This window comes from Triticum urartu, chromosome 1 (assembly GCF_003073215.2).
Source record: "Triticum urartu cultivar G1812 chromosome 1, Tu2.1, whole genome shotgun sequence".
Classification (NCBI taxonomy): Eukaryota; Viridiplantae; Streptophyta; class Magnoliopsida; order Poales; family Poaceae; genus Triticum; species Triticum urartu.
Window position 1 is genome coordinate 62,625,985 of NC_053022.1, and position 12,582 is coordinate 62,638,566.

The window sequence follows — 12,582 nt, forward strand, 5'->3', positions numbered from 1 at the left end:
AGGGGTATTAATATGCATAAGGATCTGAACATATGATCTTCCACCAAGTAAACCAACTAGCATCAACTACAAGGAGTAATCAACACTACTAGCAACCTACAGGTACCAATCCCAGGACTTGAGACAAGATTGGATACAAGAGATAAACTAGGGTTTGAGAGGAGATGGTGCTGGTGAAGATGTTGATGGAGATTGGCCCCCTCCCGATGAGAGGAGCGTTTGGTGATGATGGGCGATGATTTCCCCCTCCCGGAGGGAAGTTTCCTCGGCAGAACAGCTCCGCCGGAGCCCTAGATTGGTTCCGCCTCGTGGCGGCGGAGTTCGTCCCGAAGCTTGCTTATGATTTTTTCTCGGACGAAAGACCTCATATAGAGAGATGGGCATCGGAGGGCCACCAGGGGGCCCCAAGGCAGGGGACACGCCCCCGCCAGCGGTGGTCTGCGCCTCTCCTCATATCCCCCTTCCCCGTCCGTCAGTGTTGCGAGTTCCTCTCGCTTCTTGCTTGATTATTTTGTCTTCAGCATTTTATGTAATTTTGATCTCAATTTGGGACACAAGAAATCATACTTAGCTCGTACGCTGGATATGGTAGTTTATTGAACAGGAACATGATGTCTCTGTGTATTTCTTGAGGCACTATAATCATAGCATGATTAATTTTCCAATGGCTATGTCTCTTATACTATCACTAATAGAAGGGAATATTCGCGCTTTCTAATACGGCTTTTAGTGTGATAATCGCTTTTGTTAAGTAAATGAGAGTATAACCTATGCATTTGATAGATTTGAGTGTGACATTCATATTTGAGCTATAAAGATTACAGCTCATATGGTTGTAGCACACATGTTAGAAAGTGAGAACGAACATAGCAAAGTGGCTATACGTTGTCGATGAACTGAATCGTAAAAGATATAAGTCTGTTATCGATAGCATCCGTTTCGTTGTGCCGGAATGGAATAGCCTAGTCGTGTATATATTCATTTCTGTGAGGAAAGCTGAGAAACATTTTCTACTGCAGATTATAACAGGCGAAACTATAATGGTTCTCATCGAGAGTGAGCGCTGGTCATTTTCGATATGTGGCGAGATGGCATAACAATTCATAATATAGATTTGTGATCGAGTGAATTAAATATGAGTGCTGCATTAAAACTTTATGCCTAAGATGTTGTTGATGATAATTATTAAGTAGTCAGAAGCCATAATGTGTACACAATATGGATATAGGAGCTTGTGGCTGACAGCATTAGAGCTATGTTCCATGATTGAGTCTTAGGATACCACTATGTTGCGTCGTCTTCGATAGCATTGACTGGTCACAAGTGCATTAATATACAGAGATTTTTTGGAGTGTTGCAATTTGCGACTACCTTAATTTTCATTCAATGTACTCTCTCTATATTTAATCATATTTCTCTACAATGAGTGGCATGTATACCGTGTTTATAGACTGATACAAAAGGATCTGACCAGCAAGTTTGATACTCTGACATATTAAAAAATTAGAATACCTTCCATGCATCGCTGAAGCTTCTCATACAACTAGATCTAATGCCTTTTAACTAACAATTGTACATAGAGCCAAAGCTATCAGCTCTTCGAGGCTATTAGTAATGTTAACAATATCTAAATATAATTGTTTGCAGTAATAGATTCAGGAGGTTATTTCGGATCATACTCAGCATGTGTCAGTACATCGCCACGCTCAGCCTAGCGAATGGGTGTTCACACCAGAATACGCGAAAAATACGGCAATTTTGATAGAGTAGAAAGCAGAACATAATTTCTTCGAAAACTCTATATTATCAAGATATTGTGACACTAAATATTGGCGGGGTTCGCGGTAGCCAGGGGAGCCATATGATGCGATTAGTAGGGCGAATTAAGATATATAAATGAAAGTCGGGAGGTGTTGAGAAGACAATAACACTCATAAGTCATCAAATTGACGCGTAATCTTACCTGGGCTCTATGGCAATTAGTCTTCTTATTCACAATATTTATGATATGTCCATAAATGGTCAATAGAGAACATACTAATATAGGTAATTGCCAGCACATAGATGTGCTCATACGTCCAATCGATAATAGATACTATAAAGCTCAAATCACTATATCCACACTGATTGTGTGGTAATATATGCCTAAACGTTATGAACTAGGTCACGACGAAGACCTAATAACATTCTCGATCGTAGAGCCCGACGGAGGCATCTTGCTAAATAGGATTACACCACTCACACACAACGAACATCCGAGAGAGTGAGAAATAATCGCCACTAATGAATCCTGAATAGATGCCGAAACATAAGAACTCTCTATATTAAGCATCATCGGTCACTCGTTGTGCTGAAAGCAGATGGTTGAATAAGGGTATGAAACTATTAGCTTCTCTTCTCAGTGCTTGTAGTATCTTAGGGTTCATGGTTTTTCTCTTTTTTCAAATGCACTTTCATTTCTAATCTCTAAGCCGTGCTTTCTTTGGCCAACGTTAAAATTATATTTGATCATAATTCATTGTAACTTTATGGTTACATTTCACACGGATGTATTCAGTTGTAGTGTGTGAATCTATCAGTCTCTCTACTATCTTTCTCAACATGGGACATTATGCTCTAAAATCACACAGGCATTATAATCTTAAATATAAGCTATCGCAGATCCGAGTGTAGGCGAGGGATTTGACAACAGGAACATCAAAGAGAAGACATTGTTATGAAGAATTCTGATAGCCATCTTTACTACAGAGATACGTGAAACTTCATGACTCAACGAATAAAGTGACATAACTCTATGGTACGCGTCTGCCATAAACAAACACGGACATGGCAGAGCGATGATACAGATGCTAACCTGATCTTGCTCTCACAATAATCATATCGAATCGGCTATCACTACAAATATTGTTCAAGATGGATCTTCGCTTTCCTACTCTTGAACGTGATTCGCTTGTGTTGGTGACACCCCCTTTCGTAGCACTGGGAGGTACGTACACATGCAATTCAATACCTTCCTAGCATATATACTGAAACATAAATTAATGTTAACATCAAACCCCGAAAATGAAGCCTTGTGTAACATTGCTAGTAAGGTTGACTAGGTGAAAACCCGAAGAATGATTGACTAGTGTAACAGGAAACACATAATTGTAAGAGAAATTGTAATATTGTAGGGTATGAATATAATAACAGAGGACATGTTTCGAGAAACATAATTAGGAAAGAGACCTATGCGAAATGAGCAAGACGTGTCGATATACGACGAGCTTTGGAATCATAAGTGGCGGAAAGTGTGCAACTCGCATAACATTCTAAATCGAGGATGAAGAAACGCGCGTAATTGCATCTTCACATGGTAGTATTTAGGTTCTGACTGCTAAATATCACAACCGAGCATAATACAAGAAGAGGTGCAACTGATGGAAGGGTCGAAGAAGCATTGTAAATCCCCAAAGTCACGAAATCACACGAAAATTTTAGTGCATCATAAAGAATCATACATAGCCTCTGTGCCAAATAAACTCTAAACTAATGACTCTCAAAACAAGACACTAATGTGATGACATCCTAGTGGAGACACAATTTCGAGTGGTACCCAGACCATTACTCATCCCCACACAAGAGAAGCTCCTGTTATCTCTCAAAACGCAAAATGTAAAACGTCAATCAAAAATATGGCTCCAAAAGTTTCTATCGATCTTACAGTTGACTCAACAATGCCGTGCATCTAGCGAGAGGACTAATGACACCAACTCACACAAGTTAAATTCTTCTTCTATATACATACTACATAATATTACGTCACTGCACGACTCTAGTGAGTCCATTTTGAGATCTGTTATTCAAAAACTAAGATACTCTAAGTATCAAATCGTCTACAATATCGATATTAAAGCACAAATCTATATGCTTGAAAAAGTGATTAATTTCAATACATACCCATTTGTACACTCGCAATGCTTAGACTCCATTAACGAGAGACCTAATATTCTATATAGCACATATTCTACAAATTGCGTTCACTAATATAAAAATCTCAAGATAATCATATTTGAACATGCATTCGGAAAGTGAAGCATGAGAGCATTAAATTCTCTATAAAGAATAACTCAACCACCCGAAGCTCAAAGGTATCCTTGTCCTAAATCATAAGACAAAGTTATAACGACTACATTATCTCAGGGATACAAAACGTTCTATAACTATGAAATGGAACGCGAGCAATATACCAAATGCAAATCATTGAATTGCAAGCATATGAGAACAAATATGAATCTCAAGCTACAGGAGAGTCAATAAAGTAGTGACACACATAAGAGGTAGCATAGGGAGAAAATTGAATCGGTACAACGTGTGTCTCCCAACGGTGTATACAAGGGAGATAGGTAAGAAAAAGTAAGAGAGGAGGAAAGAGCAGAGATAGCAGAGAACGGTCAAGTAAAAGGCACATAGAGTGGGGGGTGATAGAGAGAGATATGGGTGACAGTACAAGTTCACTGATAGACTAGGTACTAGACCGAAAGGGGGAGCTTTCTCGGGCATCCTCAAGCTTAGAGCTCTGGGGGTAGTTTCTGTGTCGGAAGTTTAGCGCTCTGAGGGGTGCGTGTGTCATGCCCAAGCTTAGGCCTCGATGCCACTGACTGCCCTCATCAGGCACGAGATGAGCCCAGCAACATCTTTACTGTCAAATAGATCTGGTGGAAAGTACAACCAAAATAACTCAGACATATCGTCGCATGAGCTCCGGTAGTATAATGCAAAAGAGGCAAAGCACGACTATCTAGTGTACTGTAATGAGGGCATACTTACTTTAGTAGGTGTTCAACGACTGCTGGATGCACTTCTCTATGGGGTCATAGCCTCTAAGAGCGCATCAGATTCGATCTAAATAGTGACGACAACACGTAGCAGCGCGAAACCCAGAGTCTAGTCACAAGACGAGCCAGGCGAGGTTCTGCTACGGACGGCTACTGGTAGAGCTTTTTGAGATACTAGCGGATGGGTACAGCTCTCATTAGCTTCTCTTGATAAACTCTCCAGACTCTAGCACAATAATCTAGTATACATTTTTGTCTACTCTGCAGGTTGGTATGGTATTTTCGTTGCTCCTCTTGTAAACGAGGCAAAGTCGAGCAAATATAAGTCTCGATGACGCATTATTGTATCAGCTCTGCCAGCAGAGATGAAAACAATCACCCAAGAAGATCCTAAACGGCTTTACTTGCACAAACACTAATTAAAACATAAAAACACAATCATAACATAGGATATATGATTTATTTATTACTAAACAGGAACAAAAAAGCAAGGAACAAAAATAAAATTGGGTTGCCTCCCAACAAGCGCTATCGTTTAACGCCCCTAGCTAGGCATAAAAGCAAGAATAGATCTAGGTATTGCCATCTTTGGTGTTGGGAAAGAGAAGAGAAAATTTCTTATTGTCTATAGCATTTATCTTTCTATTTTGAGAAAGCACGTGGCATGATATGGTGGAAGAAAGATTTATAAAGAAAATTGATATAAAAAGTTAAAGACCGCGACGAAGCAGAATTTCTCAATCTTGGACATCAAGCATATTCAATGTTATCTTTGATAATCTATTCATTTTGAATAAACGCAACAAAATATTCGTAAGTTGAAAATTGTAAACTACTCTCTCTTATAAATATACAAATAGGCGTGCACAACAAAAACACAAAATCTAGTCTAGATAGAGAGTTGGGCGCAAATCTGAGAGAGTCAACCTGATGAATGTATGTACTGAGTGTTGATAATTTGCCGAGTTTTAGGAGGTATCACTTTCGTATTGCTATCGACATTCATCAGTAGAACTCTAACATTCATATAGATTAGATAGGTTAGAAGAATCTATGACTTGATAAATTTGTGGGCAAGTCGCCAGACATTACAAAAGCTTTCAGTAATTCATTTTCCTTTTTGAGATTATTGGGTTCCAACACATCTTAATCGTGACGAGATCTATCTGACGCAGCTATCGTGCAAAGATTCCATCAAGCAAAATATCCGAGTAGCATTACCCACAGGAGTCATTCTCACAATGCATCATAAGACATTATGGAATAATACTCTGCTTGCGAGTCACGCCGGTGCTGCTGGTGCTACTTCCATAGAGTTACATATTTTGATGCTCGGGAGAGTAAAACTTAGGGCTACCACGGCAAGATAATGAAGAGTAGCATTATTATTATCTCGATTGCTTGTTTCCATAATTTGTCCTGCTATTTATAATAACTCATGCTTTAAATGTTCAAAAAATTGTTGATCAAAAAACCTGCAATCGTCAACATAGATGTGACGGATACAAAATAGATCCGAATAGGTCTCTCTGCTCTCAATAAAATCTTCTACGACATTGAAATCTAGCTCGTCGATACAACAGAAATGTGCTGATACTCTAATAATGTAGCTATAGAGATGTATTAATTTGTACACGATAAATATCAATCATCTGGTTAGGTGAGAATTGAGCCTGCATTTGCATCAAAGTGAGATCAATCCTAAACAGATAACAGAATCGTTATAGCTCATTTGTTTGAGAGTTGTTTTCTGTGCAATGTTTCAGAAATTATGATTCTCTTAGAACATGAGACGTTTGTGTGAACATCCAAGAGATATCCGTAGGATGCTTTTGGTTAGATAGCTTCCACAACGTATACGCATTGTGGCTGGTGCATATAAAGTGTATTTATCTAGACTAATTCGGGTCTATTTTGCTCTGAAAGTGACCTGTGGGAAAAACACGGAGATCAAGACAATGGGTTTTATCTTGTGCAATTCGGTATGACCGGAGGAGGCTCTCCTGTGGCGCCAACGTCGGATTAAGGCCTGGCGACGCACAATTAGAATCAATGATCCAATCCACTCGAAACAGGTGTCCTGGCAACGGAGGAATCATGCACACCGGTAACAGAGCTTCAAATGGAATGTCGTGAGAGTAGAGATTATACTTAGAGATTATATTGTGGGATATCAAAAAAATTCTGAAAAATTGCACACCGCACGATCACCAAGGCTATACATCGGGTAAGGTTAATGTCAATAAGTTTTAACAGAGAGATTTCTAGACAAACGCTAACTGTCTAAAACAGCAGAGATATCATACTGAATATTTCTCGATGTTAGATCGTGACATACGATCATCACCGAGCATTAATCGATCTGTGAGCCTCAGTGAGTGCAGACAACATCGCGCGGAGAAGTCAAATTTTCAGATATTTCTGGTCACTAGACATACGTTTTTTTATTATTGATCGCGAGAGACAATCAGTACATAGAATCTTTTGCTGAAATCGTACATCCAGAACCCAGTTTGAGGTGCGCTACAACCACGTTAGGCGTAGATTTTCTTTCGCACTGTCTACTGTTCTAGGAATTATTTTTAAAACAATCTCATTGGGACATTCCGAAGAGTTGTTCGAGCGGTACACTACAAGTGCGGGTCGCGCGAATACCGATTCCGCATGTTGGCAGATGCCCTCTCGCCGACAATGGTCCGGAGGGTGAACCGAACTTATATAAATCGGCACGCTGCAATTTTCGGCATCGGGAGAGTTCGGGGGTCACCGATTGTACCGGCCACCGGAAGGCGCTCCGCGTGGCAATCCACGGTGGGGCCACCTATCCGCGGTACCAGGGCCCACTGGGTAAAACGGTGTGGGAGGGTGACACGCGATGCCATAGTGCTGAGAAGCGCTAGTAATTAGGTGACCCCATGGCCCCAGATGCCACTGGCAGGAGATCGCTCTGTGAGCGTAGAGTTCCATCCAGAGTAAGTCAGAAACACTCTCACCCTCCTAGTACATGAGAGCATCTCCACTCGCGCCCCCAACACCCCCCAGGGTGACTTTTTCCCGTCGGCACCGGAAAAAAACCCAGTCGCCCCCAGGACGCCAAGTTCCGCCGGTTCGGCGGGGTGATCCCAGGCCAAACCCAGTGCACTGGGGGCGCTTGGGGGCTCCGGCGGAAGGAAAAGCGACGCATGGGCCACCCCTGTCAGGTGAAAAACGCTTTTTGCATGTCCAGATTCGTCCCCCCACCCCGCGCGCGCGCACTACCCCTTCCGCCGCCATGCAGATCTTGGCGTCGCCTACCTGTCCATCGCCGCTAGAAAGGCCATTTCCCCACCGGAAAGAGATGGTTCGCGACGGCAGCTCCACCCAGCTCCTTAATATATCAAAATAATCATATGCAACCTTAATATAAAAAGCCAATATGTCATTATCATTGTACTCATATTGGAATCGAGGATGTTTAGTATCCTTCCTAAAGCAACAAGTTGTATGAAATTGAGCACACAAAATTCTAGAATAACAATGCAACCAAAGGTTGGTTCGGATGCTCTCTTGAATTTGTTATGCGTGTGCAATAGGAGTCGGGGTTTTATTTCTGTGCGAGACGAGAAGGGAACGACGCAGCAGGGCACATCCAACGTTGACAACAATCTCAATGGCTTAGACAGGAACTGATCTCGCGTCTGCGCCGGTCGACCAGCACAGACCGTGATGACCCACAAGTATAGGGGATCTATCGTAGTCCTTTCGATAAGTAAGAGTGTCGAACCCAACGAGGAGCAGAAGGAAATGATAAGCGGTTTTTCAGCAAGGTATTCTCTGCAAGTACTGAAATAAGTGGTAACAGATAGTTTTGTGATAAGATAATTGTAACGAGCAACAAGTAACAAAAGTAAATAAAGTGCAGCAAGGTGGCCCAATCCTTTTTGTAGCAAAGGACAAGCCGGAACAAACTCTTATATAAGGAAAAGCGCTCCCGAGGACACATGGGAATATCGTCAAGCTAGTTTTCATCACGTTCATATGATTCGCGTTCGATACTTTGATAATTTGATATGTGGGTGGACCGGTGCTTGGGTGCTGTTCTTACTTGAACAAGCATCCCACTTATGATTAACCTCTATTGCAAGCATCCGCAAACTACAACAAAAGTATTAAGGTAAACCTAACCATAGCATGAAACATATGGATCCAAATCAGCCCCTTACGAAGCAACGCATAAACTAGGGTTTAAGCTTCTGTCACTCTAGCAACCCATCATCTACTTATTACTTCCCAATGCCTTCCTCTAGGCCCAAATAATGGTGAAGTGTTATGTAGTCGACGTTCACATAACACCACTAGAGGCTAGACAACATCATCTTATCAAAATATCAAACGAATACCAAATTCACATGACTACTAATAGCAAGACTTCTCCCTTGTCCTCAGGAACAAACGTAATTACTCACAAAGCATATTCATGTTCATAATCAGAGGGGTAATAATATGCATATAGGATCTGAACATATGATCTTCCACCAAATAAACCAACTAGCATCAACTACAAGGAGTAATCAACACTACTAGCAACCTACTAGCACCAATCCCGGACTTTGAGACAAGAATTGGATACAAGAGATGAACTAGGGTTTAGAGATGAGATGGTGCTGGTGAAGATGTTGATGGAGATTGCCCTCTCCCGATGAGAGGAGCGGTGGTGCTGACGATGGTGATGATTTCAACCCTCCCGGAGGGAAGTATCCCCGGCAGAACAGCTCTACCGGAGCTCTAGATTGGTTCCGGCAAGGTTCCGCCTCGTGGCAGCGGAGTCTCGTCCCGAAAAGTTCCTTCTTATTTTTTTTCTCATAGAAAGACCTCATATAGGAGAAGATGAACGTCGGAGACCCACCAGGGGGCCCACGAGGTAGGGGGGGCGCACCCCCCACCCTCGTGAGCAGGGTGTGGGCCCCCTGGCCTTCATCTTTGGTGAGGATTTTTCTTTATTTATTTTAAGATGTTCCGTGGAGTTTCAGGACTTTTGGAGTTGCGCAGAATAGGTCTCTAATATTTGCTCCTTTTCCAGCCCAAAATTCCAGCTGCCGGCATTCTCCCTCCTTATGTAAACCTTGTAAAATAAGAGAGAATAGCCATAAGTATTGTGACATAAAGTGAAATAACAGTCCATAATGCAATAAATATCGATATAAAAGCAGGATGCAAAATGGACGTATCAACTCCCCCATGCTTAGACCTCACTTGTCCTCAAGCGAAAAGCTTATAACAATAAATATGTCCTCGTGTTTAGAGGTAGAGGCGTCGATAAAAATAAAATACGGACATGAAGGCATCATGATTATTCTTATAACAGCAACATATATAGATTTTGTCATATGATTACTTATGTTCAAGTGATGATCTATTCACAATGCAAGAGTATAAATCATGAACCTTATTGGGCTCCAACAAACTATAATCTCAATCATTGAAGCAATTGCAATTTATCATAACATCGGAAAGAGTCTATGTCAGAGCTAAAAAGCAAGTCCACATACTCAACTATCATTTAGTCCTCCATAATTGCTAACACTCACGCGACACTTGTGGTTACAGAGTTTTAATCGGACATAGAGAAAGATAGGGGCTTATAGTTTTGCCCCACAACCTTTTACCTCAAGGGTAATGTCAACAATAATGGTTCATGCTCCCCTACATCCAATTAGATATATATATATATATATATATATCATGTTCTTTCCAACATGCTGAGCTTGCCAAAGGATAAAATGAAAAAGAAAAAGTGAAGATCACCGTGACTCTTGAATAAGGTAGAAGATAATAGTAAAGGATAGGCCCTTCGGAGAGGGAAGCAGAGGTTGCCATGCGCTTTTATGGTTGGATGCATAAAATCTCAATGCGAAAGAACGTCACTTTATATTGCCCCTTGTGATATGAACTTTATTATGCAGTCCGTCGCTTTTATTACTTCCACATCACAAGATCGTATAAAGCTTATTTCTCCCACACCAATCAATCATACATATTTAGAGCAATTTTTATTGCTTTGCACCGATGACAACTTACTTGAAGGATCTTACTCAATCCATAGGTAGATATGGTGGACTCTCATGGCAAAACTGGTTTAAGGGTATTTGGAAGCACAAGTAGTATTTCTACTTGGTGCTGAGAATTTGGCTAGCATGAGGGGGAAAGGCAAGCTCAACAAGTTAGAGGATCCATGACAACATACTTTATCTCAGATATAAGAAAGACATAACTCATTACGTTGTCTTCCTTGTCCAACATCAACTCTTTAGCATGTCATATTTTAATGAGTGCTCCCAATCATAAAAGATGTCAATGATAATATATCTATATGTGAAACCTCTCTTTCCTTATTACTTCCTATTAATTGCAACAATGACCAAAGCTATGTCTGCCAACTCCCAACAACTTTTAATCATCATACTCTTTCTATGTGAAGTCATTACTCTCAATAAGATCAATATGAACTTTTTGTTTCTTTTATTCTTTCTTCTTTATTCACCCAAGATCATGGCAAAATAATCAAGCCCTTGACTCAACACTAATCTTTATTATATAAGCTCACGGACTCGATTACATAGAGAGATCATAAAGCAAAACTCAAAACTAGATCATGCCATAAACTTTATTCTACTAGATCAAGATACTACTAATAGGATCGAACTAAGAAAAACGATAAAGATAGGAGTTGTGATGGTGATACGATACCGGGGCACCTCCCCCAAGCTTGGCAGTTGCCAAGGGGAGTGCCCATACCCATGTGATTATATCTCCTTTGTCGGTGAAGAAGGTGGAGGTGACGGATAATCGCACATCGAGCGTAAGAGGTCCTCCAGCTTGCGAATAATGCCCTTGAGTGCGACAATATGCTCCTTCAACAAAATATTTTCTTGTGTGAGATACTTGTTTTGTATACGAGCTAACTCAATCATCTTGAAAGCTTCGATCTCAGTTGGGGTAAGAAGGTTATGATCAAGTTGAAGGATGTCTTTTGCTGCCGGAGCTTGATCCTCCGTGGCCTTCTTGATCCTTTCATCCTTGTTGACCCTCGTGGGTTCTTCCCTCTTCAGATCTATCTTCATTAGCCAAGCATCTTTGTCACCATTGTTGGAGGAGGGAGACGACATGATGCCTAGCCTGGAAAACCCTGACAAAAAAAAGCTCGAAACAAGAACATAGGAGATTTGCATGATACGAGAGTCAAAACCTTCGGGAGGTTATATAATGAATTTTTACTGAGCAAAATACGTATCGTGCAAGAAAACGGAGTCCGGAAGGCACACAAGGTGCTCACGAGGTAGGGGGCGCGCCCACCACCCTCGTGGGGCCCTCGTGTCCTTCCCGGACTGCTACTTATTTTTCTATTTTTCTAAATATTCCAAAACGGAGAAATATTGCCTTAAAAATTGTTTTGGAGTCAGTTTACTTACCGTACCACATACCTATTCCTTTTCGGAGTTTGAAACATTCCGGAAAGTGTCCCTTATGTATTCCTCCGGGGTTACGGTTTCAATAATATTGGTTTCAACATTTATGGGATTACCTGAGATATAATGTTTGATTCTTTGACCGCTTACCACCTTCAGATTTGTTCCTTCAAAGTTGTTGATCTTTATGGCACCGGAACGATAGACCTCTTCGATAACATAGGGGCCTTCCCATTTAGAGAGAAGTTTTCCTGCAAAAAATCTTAAACGAGAGTTGTATAGCAATACATAATCACCTACATTAAACTCACGCTTTTGTA